This window comes from Corythoichthys intestinalis, chromosome 2 (genome assembly GCF_030265065.1).
Source record: "Corythoichthys intestinalis isolate RoL2023-P3 chromosome 2, ASM3026506v1, whole genome shotgun sequence".
NCBI lineage: Eukaryota > Metazoa > Chordata > Actinopteri > Syngnathiformes > Syngnathidae > Corythoichthys > Corythoichthys intestinalis.
Genome location: NC_080396.1, coordinates 24301254 through 24310341, shown reverse-complemented (window position 1 = coordinate 24310341; position 9088 = coordinate 24301254). Strand labels below are relative to the sequence as shown.

The 9088-nt window shown below is 41.1% G+C and overlaps 1 protein-coding gene across 2 annotated transcripts in view; it reads left to right on the top strand.

Moving 5' to 3' along the window:
* Positions 1-2448: 2448 nt before the first annotated feature.
* Positions 2449-9088, top strand: part of LOC130908816 (prickle-like protein 2) — a 91942-nt gene continuing 85302 nt past the window's right edge. For both annotated transcript variants that reach the window (XM_057824676.1, XM_057824668.1), the window contains exon 1: positions 2449-2810. The gene's annotated coding sequence lies outside the window, so the exon portion shown is untranslated. The remainder of the gene's footprint in view (positions 2811-9088) is intronic.

Here is a 9088-nt window from a genome sequence, read left to right as displayed (position 1 = left end):
AAAGAATTTATTTCCAAATTAGAGTGGAAAATAAGTATTTGGTCACCTACAAACAAGTAAGATTTCTGGCTGTCAAAGAGGTCTAACTTCTTCTAACGAGGTCTAACGAGGCTCCACTCGTTACCTGTATTAATGGCACCTGTTTTAACTCATTATCGGTCTAAAAGACACCTGTCCACAATTTCAGTCAGTCACACTCCAAACTTCACTATGGCCAAGACCAAAGAGCTGTCGAAGGACACCAGAGACAAAATTGTAGACCTGCACCAGGCTGGGAAGACTGAATCTGCAATAGGTATAACGCTTGGTGTAGAGAAATCAACTGTGGGAGCAATTATTAGAAAATGGAAGACATACAAGACCACTGATAATCTCCCTCGATCTGGGGCTCCATGCAAGATCTCACCCCGTGGCGTCAAAATGATAACAAGAACGGTGAGCAAAAATACCAGAACCACACGGGGGAACCTAGTGAATGACCTACAGAGAGGTGGGACCACAGTAACAAAGGCTACTATCAGTAACACAATGCGCCGCCAGGGACTCAAATCGTGCACTGCCAGACGTGTCCCCCTGCTGTAGAAAGTACACGTCCAGGCCCGACTGCGGTTCATTAGAGAGCATTTGGATGATCCAGAAGAGGACTAGGAGAATGTGTTATGGTCAGATGAAACCAAAATAGAACTTTTTGGGAGATACACAGGTTATCGTGTTTGGAGGAGAAAGAATACTGAATTGCATCCGAAGAACACCATGCCCACTGTGAAGCATGGGGGTGGAAACATCATGCTTTAAGGCTGTTTTTCTGCAAAAGGACCAGGACGAGTGATCTGTGTAAAGGAAAGAATGAATGGGGCCATGTATTGAGAGATTTTAAATGAAAATCTCCTTCCATCAGCAAGGGCATTGAAGATGAGACGTAACTAGGTCTTTCAGCATGACAATGATCCCAAACACACAGCCAGGGCAACAAAGGAGTGGCTTCGTAAGAAGCATTTCAAGGTCCTGGAGTGGCCTAGCCAGTCTCCAGATCTCAACCCCATAGAAAATCTGTGGCGAGAGTTGAAAGTCTGTGTTGCCCAACGACAGCCCCAAAACATCACTGCTCTAGAGGAGATCTGCATGGAGGAATGGGCCAAAATACCAGCAACAGTCTGTGAAAAGCTTGTGAAGAGTTACAGAAAACAAGTGACCTGCGTTATTGCCAACCAAGGGTACATAACAAAGTATTGAGATGAACTTTTGGTATTGACCAAATACTTATTTTTCACCATGATTTGCAAATAAATCCTTTAAAAATCAAACAATGTGATTTTCTGTTTTTTTTTCCACATTCTGTCTCTCATGGTTGAGGTTTACCCATTTTGACAATTACAGGCCTCTGTAATATTTTCAAGTCGGAGAACTTGCACAATTAGTGGATGAATAAATACTTATTTGCCCCCTGTACTCTTCATTTCCTTAATAAAAGAAGAGGAAAGAACATCACGAACAGCTTTTCTTTATGGGAAACAATGTTTTAGCTCTTCTGCGAACTAATACGTCATACTGTGGCTTGATCTGGATTGGTCGCCTTTTAATGTCGAGGCAATCAGGGGAAGGAGGAGGGATCTGTAGATGCAACCAGGAAGCGACTATCAGCTTGAATACAATGGCTGAATGTAAAGCGATTTTGTAGATAAGTGTATTTCAGACAAAACTTTGGAAATTTGACTTAATTTTCTTATTAAAAGAGGAGCAAAGAACCTCACTAAAAGCCTTTTTGACGGATTTTTTTTTTTCACAAATGTGACAAGAAGAGCTTTCGTCCAATTAGCAGCTGTACATTTTCTTCAGGTTTCTCTCATGAAATGGGTCTCGATCGGATCTTTCCAAGATTGATATGTGGAATATATTTGTAGAAGATATATGGAACAATCAATCTGGCGTGCCAGGGTAGAAAACCATCCATTTAAAAAATGACAAATACAGGAAATTAACAAGATGACGATATTGATAGATGTTTTCTTTTCGGATCAATTTCATTGAATTGTAGCTTAACCGATCAACATATTAAGGGGTGGGTGTAAATCACCAACTTTATAATTCCACAATATGATAGATTCTTTGGAAAACAGTGCAATACTTGCGAATATTGCAAAGTCTACTACTATTTGGTTCGACTAAAGGCCTTCAATCGACAGATCGTTAAACGCCTAGTCGGGGGGGGGGGGGGGGGGGGCTTACTGAAATTTTTGGGCATGTTTGCTTGTTTTATGTAAATACCCCGACACCATTTGATTTTCTTGCTTGTGCTCCTCAGCACAAGAGCATAAATACTTGTGTTTTGCTGATCCAAGGCTGCGTGTCACTGCCTCTATTGGCTGAAAGCTGATGACTCATTTGAACAGGCTTGTGAGAGGCTGGCAGGATTAGGGCGGATGGGTTGGCGGTTGGGGGTGTGAAGGGTGAACAGGAGGTGGGAGTTTGACTTCACCCACAGTCCAGTTGTACATTGTTGTCGTTTCAACAACCATGCACAACTTCATGTAAATACCTTTCCCAGACGTGAAGGAGTCAGTGAAAAGAGAGAGGGAGGGATGGAGGAAGACTGATGACAGCCTGCAGCCCCCAGTTTCCCCTCTGCTGTTGCTACAGTTAGGTGCGAGGAAGCAAAGGCAGAGCATTCCGTCGCGTCTTAGATTGGAAGGAGGGAGAGAGCGAGCAGAAAGCTGTGCACGCGTTATGGTGCAAAGCAAGTCCAGTCAGCGGGTATGAGTCCAGTGTGAGCAACTGCGTCTCTCCTTTGCCGGGAACTGCCTCACTAACAGGTGAGTCTCAGCAGCATCTTAATACGCACATCAACATCAGCCTCACTTGCCTGTTCAATAACTAAGTGCACATTTTGACACCCTGACACATATGGTCATTATTTACGATGCATCCACTCGGTTAGGATTGCTGAAAGTTTTCCCAATGAAACAGGTGTATCCATTATTAGGTGAGAAAGAACGAGGAGAAAGGAGGTTTTTTTGTTTTTTTTTTGCCAGTGTGAAAGCTTGTTTATCTCTTGAGCGGCATGTGAAAAAGACTACTGGGACTTGGGGAAAAAGCATTGCCTCTGATGGAGTGGATCAGTCTGATATCCCATTTCCCCCTGTGTAAATCCATGTGTGCGAGTGGGTGGAGTGGGAAAAAATTTAGCAGTGGCTCTGCCACATTATCTCAACCTTCTTTGGAAACCAGAAGGGAAAAACAAAGACTGTGCTGTTTTTAATGTTGCGCTTAAGGCGGACAACAATCTTTGAAGCAATGTGAGCACACATTGCCGCTCACAGCGTATGGACACAGTAGTAAAATCGACAACTGTCTGGGAAATCTGGAGGTGTTTACATTTCAGCTGTTGCCTGTTTTTCTTTAGCTTAGTGTGAGCCTTTTGTCTGATATGCACAAGAGAATGATTGCATCTGTCTTTGTTTGTTGTTGCATTGACAGGAAGCAATATGTGTAGTACAAGATTGTCTAATCCATGTCAGAAGGTGGGCAAAATATTGGCTTTCTTGGCAATTGTGCACACAACTGAATGACTACAATTCTGATGCCTCTCCTCCATGTTAGAGTTCTTGTCGCTTGTGCTGCTGCATCATGGGATTAAATTTGCGTCTAATGGTAGCGTGGAGTCAAACAGGTGCAGAAAGATTGGCTTTCAGTACGCAACTTGTTGGAGTGGGCTGTTTTTGAACTTGAACGAGGCCTTATTATGTGCACAGGAAGCGAAGACAGAAAGGTGGGAGGTGTTCAAAGGGTCCACACGGCTGGATGAGAGTCACAAGAAAATCAGAGGTAACGTTGAACCTCAGTGTCAGCAAGGATTGTGATGTCGGGAAATCAGTCACGGCTCCATCCATCCATCCATTCCTTCAAGTTGCTCCCAGCAGATTTGGAATGTTTGTCTTTTCACTTTCAATAGCACTACACCCCCTCCCACCTCCGCCGCATCAGCGCTCTGGTCACCACAGAAACGGCTGATTCAGGAAGGGTGGGCGGGTGTCTCAGAGCCCTCGCTGCTGTGCCCCATACGGTGCTTTCACAGCGCGCTTGAGCGCTGTTTTTTTGTGCCTGATATGTTGACAGCTCAGGAGGCTCACTCAAATATTACACAATTATGTCAATACAACAAAGGCCATTTATTCACCTCTCCCAAAGGGCGTGTTTGGTATTTGGTTGAATTACCTTGTTAGCACTTAGCATATTCTGACATACCCCAGATGAGCTGTTTCGTTTTTTTTTCTTCTTCCTTTTTGTTCAAATTTAGGAATCTGACAAATTTTGCTTGAGTTTAATGTTAATTTTCTTCTAAGACACATGGGTCAGTCACCCAGTGTGTGTGTGTTTAGAGACGCACTGCGGTTATTAATAATTCACTCTCCTGTGACCTGAACATTTAATAATAGATATGCTGTGACCTTTCTCTTATATAACCAATAAATATCAGAAAATGTACTAGGCTGACAAATGACAGGAAAGATTGAGTTAATAGACATTGCAGATACCCGTGTTTGATAAATAGCGGCTGTAATTGCCAATTATTTTGTCATTCACGAACGACAAAATATAGAATGTTTAGGATTGCTTTTGTTGCCATGGTGATGACTGCTACAATCACTTAAAACACATGATTTGCCTTAAGATTTCAGGACAGCAAATGAAAGTTTTCGGCTGCCGCATTGAATTATAACGGGAATTTGTTCTCATCCAGGAAGTTGTAATGGAAAGCCTCTCGTTCTCCACAAGCGCACTTTTCTTCAATCTTCTATCGATTCGAGTCAAACTATTAATATAACTTTTATCACCAAAATGATACTGCAATTCGATTTACAGCAACAGAGGGCAATTTCTAGAGACTCTGAGGAAAAACTTGAATAATTGGTTTTCTCCTCTGTATGAATGTGTCAGTTTAAATGTGAGGATGCTGCAGAGATTTCTCCACCCTGCAGTGTTCGGCGGTGACGCAGCCCGAAACTGCAGACCCGCCACAAGAGTGCCAGAACAAAGAGGCCACACTGTCCTCTTGGAGACAACCACACTACAGATGATTACAAAGATGTCGCTTTTTCACGGCATATCAAAGAGCTTCAGATTGGGAGAGTGTGACATGATATCTTGGCGCACCTGCTGCTTTATTCTCAGATACTGGTGGGGGCCTGTGTGCATCTTTCCCCGGGGCCACTTTGTTGTTTGAGCTCCTGCAAAAATTGCTCACGAGTAATAATGTTGTCATATTTGAAGAATATGGCTCAAGTAGCCTCAAAATTAATCTGTTAAATAAATCTTTGAAGTATTTTAATTTTCAGCAAATACATAAAAGCCACAAGGAATGGTCTTAAGTTAAATTTGATTTTTTACACAATGGGCTTACCATTGAAAAGCTCACCAGTTTTCGGAGGCTGAAATGTGTTAGTTTTTAGAAAGACAAAGATGACAGCTCCTGACAGTTGTTCTTCTTCTGTTCTAGTTTTGAGAATAAATTTTTTTCGTAGATAATCTCACATTTTTCTCAAGCACCCACTAATACACGATAGAATTCATCATGGATTCTATGATGCTGAGCTGTCCAGGTCCTGCTGCAGTAAAGCATCCCCAAACCATGACACTTCCACCTCCATGCTTCACAGTTGGTATGAGGTTTTTTTCCCTGGAATGCTGTCCAAATAATTCAATTTTAGATTAATCTGTCCAAAGAACATTATTCCAGAAGTCCTTGTCTATGTCTACATTCACCCAGGCAAACTTCAGTCTGGCCTTTATGTTCTTCTTGGAAAGCAAAGGTTTCCTCTTTGCACACCTCCCATGAATGTTAAACTTGTGAAGTCTCTTTCTGATTTTAGACACAACAGTAGCAAGAGCCTGCTGTCCTGTGATGACATTTCAAGGTTTTTGGAGACTTCTTTTAACATCTTGCGGTCTGCTCTCAGGATGAACTTGCTTGGACGGCCAGACCTGGCTATGTTGGCAGTTGTTTTGAATGTCCTCCACTTGTAGACCATTTTCCGGACATTGGAATGGCTGATTTTATGTTCTTTTGTGATCTTTTGAAATCCCTTACCAGACTCATAACCATCTACAATCTGCTTTCTGAAGGTCTCAGATCTCACCATGGTGTTTTCTCTCACTTCAACAATCAGAGGCACATCGAACTAAATGTGAGGTTTAAATAAGGCAAGCCTCCTTCAAAACACTGGGTAATGATGTTCAAATCGTGTGCACCTGATGTGATAACCCTATGTGTGATTTTAGCCGTTTTAAGTGGGATTGAATGCAGGGGTGTCCTAATTTATTCCTCAACAGAAATTGCATTTATTTAAAATTTCATTTTACTGAAAGTTATTACAAAATCTGTTTTTCAGTTTTAATTGTTTAGTTCTTTTACTTGAATCTCTAAAGATTTTTAAAATTGATATTAAATATCCATATGACCAAATATGTTAGAAAACACACAGGCTTCCATAGGGTGTCGTATTTTTTCTCATACCTGTAGCTTGAAATGTAAGGCAGTGCATATCAAGACACATGCTGATATTACAAAAACATAAACAATAATGGATCCATCCATCCCTTTCAGTTTTCCACTCACGGATTGATAGATTTATCACACAAGTTTTTACACTCGATGCCCATCTTGACGCAATCCACAAGCGGGAATCGAAACCAGACCTCCACAACGGCAGTGGGGCGCTCAGACCACTGAACCACCACCGGGGGTACACAAGCAATAACAAATAAATGAATTTAGCTTAATGTACCAAAATTACTTAAAAAAGTAACAAGTTATGTTTTATTAAAACTGCAGTGATCCCTCACTACTTCGCGCTTCAAACTTTGCGCCTTCAGTCCATCGCAATTTTTTTTTTTAATTAAAAAAATAAATACAGTATTTTATAGAGCTGTCCCAATCCAATCACAAAGTCTCTCACTCTCATTCCTGCCACTTTTCTTGGTCAGGCAGTGCACTAGAGTTGCTTATTAAAGTTAACGACGATTGATAGACATTACGTTTTGATCTAGCCAGAGACGCTTGGAAGCTGAAACTTCAAAGCGCCGCATGCGTCAATCATTGTTTAACTTGTTAAATAGTTTCTGTGGCAACTTATTGTGTGTAAGTGAGCAGTTTGAGCGGATTTGATTGGACTCACTCAATAAAGCATCTAATAAAGACGAGCATGTTTCTACTTTATTGTTTAAAAAATAATTTGGTGGGACAGTAACATGTTTAAAAGTTATAATTATTACATTTCAAGTGCTTAAAAAACATTTATTAAAATATATATACATAAAGTTGTTTTTTTTGTTTTTTGTTTTTTTTTTATTATACTTTGGGGGAAAAAAGTAGGGAAAAAACAGGTCTTTTATGTATCCCGGGCGGCGCGCTAGCAGAGTGGTTAGCACATCCACCTCACAGTTCTGAGCTCAAGGGTTCGGCTCCGGCCTTCCAGTGTGGAGTTTGCATGTTCTCCCCCTGCCTGTGTGGGTTTTCTCCGGGTACTCCACATCCCCAAAACATGCATGGTAGGTCGATTGAACTCTCTAAATTGTCCCTAGGTATGTGTGTGCACGAATGGTTGTCCATCGCCTGTGCCCTTCAATTAGCTGGCAACTGATTCAGGGTGTCCTCCGCCCACTTACTATCCATAGTTAGCTGGGATTGGCTCCAGCACCCTGTGACCCTTGTGATCATAAATGGCTTTGGAAAATGAATATATGTATCTCTTTCCAATGCTAAATCTGAATAACACACAAAAAAATGTTTTTTGGGGGGTGCTTTGTGCTACTTCGCGGTTTTTCACTTATCGTGGTGGGTTCTGGTTCCCATTAATTGTGAAAAACGAAGGATCACCGTCCTCTGATAAGTGCAATTCTTCCAAAAATTTTACTTCAGTAAACGTGAATGGATGCAACATTAAGTTTAAAACTTGATGCTGCAGACCTTCGAGAGGCAATTTCAAGTTATTTGATAGCACTGAATAAGCCAGTTGCAAACAATACAGAGTTGAAAACAATTCTGTCTTATAGGCAAGGTCAAGACCCCTTCTTCTTATAACCAAGTCATCATTCAGAGGTTCCTAAATTGGACTACTGAAAATCTGTATATGGCAACACTTTTGTTTCCGGGTTTTTTAAATGTCTACACAAGCAGAAAAATTCTCCCCGTCACCTCTCAATTCTATTGGCAAGGATGGCATCACTTTGCATGCTGTTTTGCACCTGCCTTTCAGATGTGTTATTTTAAAATGCATAATCAGTCATGGCAATTCATCTCAGGTGCATGCTAAATTCAGAAATTTGCATAAACCCCTTCTTGAATAAAACTACAGTGTGGAATTTGGACATTTGGGTGATGAAACCCTGAAGCTATTTAGGAATACAGGCCCATAACTTTAAGAAATGACACAAGAAAGAGGCAAACAATAAAAACTTTCTCGCATGCCACAAACCTTCTAATTCATTAATATTGTAATGAAGTTCAACTTGAGGCCACATTGTACAACAGAGTAGTCACCTGGTGTGTCATTCTCTATAGCAGGGGTTTTCAACCCAGTCCTCAAGGCACACTGTGGGTCCTGGTTTTTGTTCCAGCCGATCCAGCAGAGACAGTTGAACCAATGAGGCTTCTGCTAAAACAAGCCACACCTGACTGCAATCAACTGATTGCACTTGTAAAACACCAGATTGGGGAAAAAGTGTTGTCATCTTGTTTGGTAAGAATGAAATCCTGCACCCACAGTGTGCCTTAGTGGAATAGGTTGGGAACCCCTGCTCTATAGGCTGCACTGCAGGAAAAATAAACATTGAATCATTATGGATTCGTAGCCAGCTTCGATATTTTGGTAGTGGGCTAATATACAGTCCTTGACAAAAGTCTTGTCGCTTATCCATTTTGTAGAAACAATTGCTAATAAACTGACTTTTAAGTATTCAATTGGTTTCAGAAATGGGTCATATGAAAGCTAAGACCCTTCCAAATGATGTTGAATGTACAAATATATACTTGTTTCACTGAAAAAAAATTGATCATTTAATGAAGACATTAAGGTCAAATTTTGGCAAGACA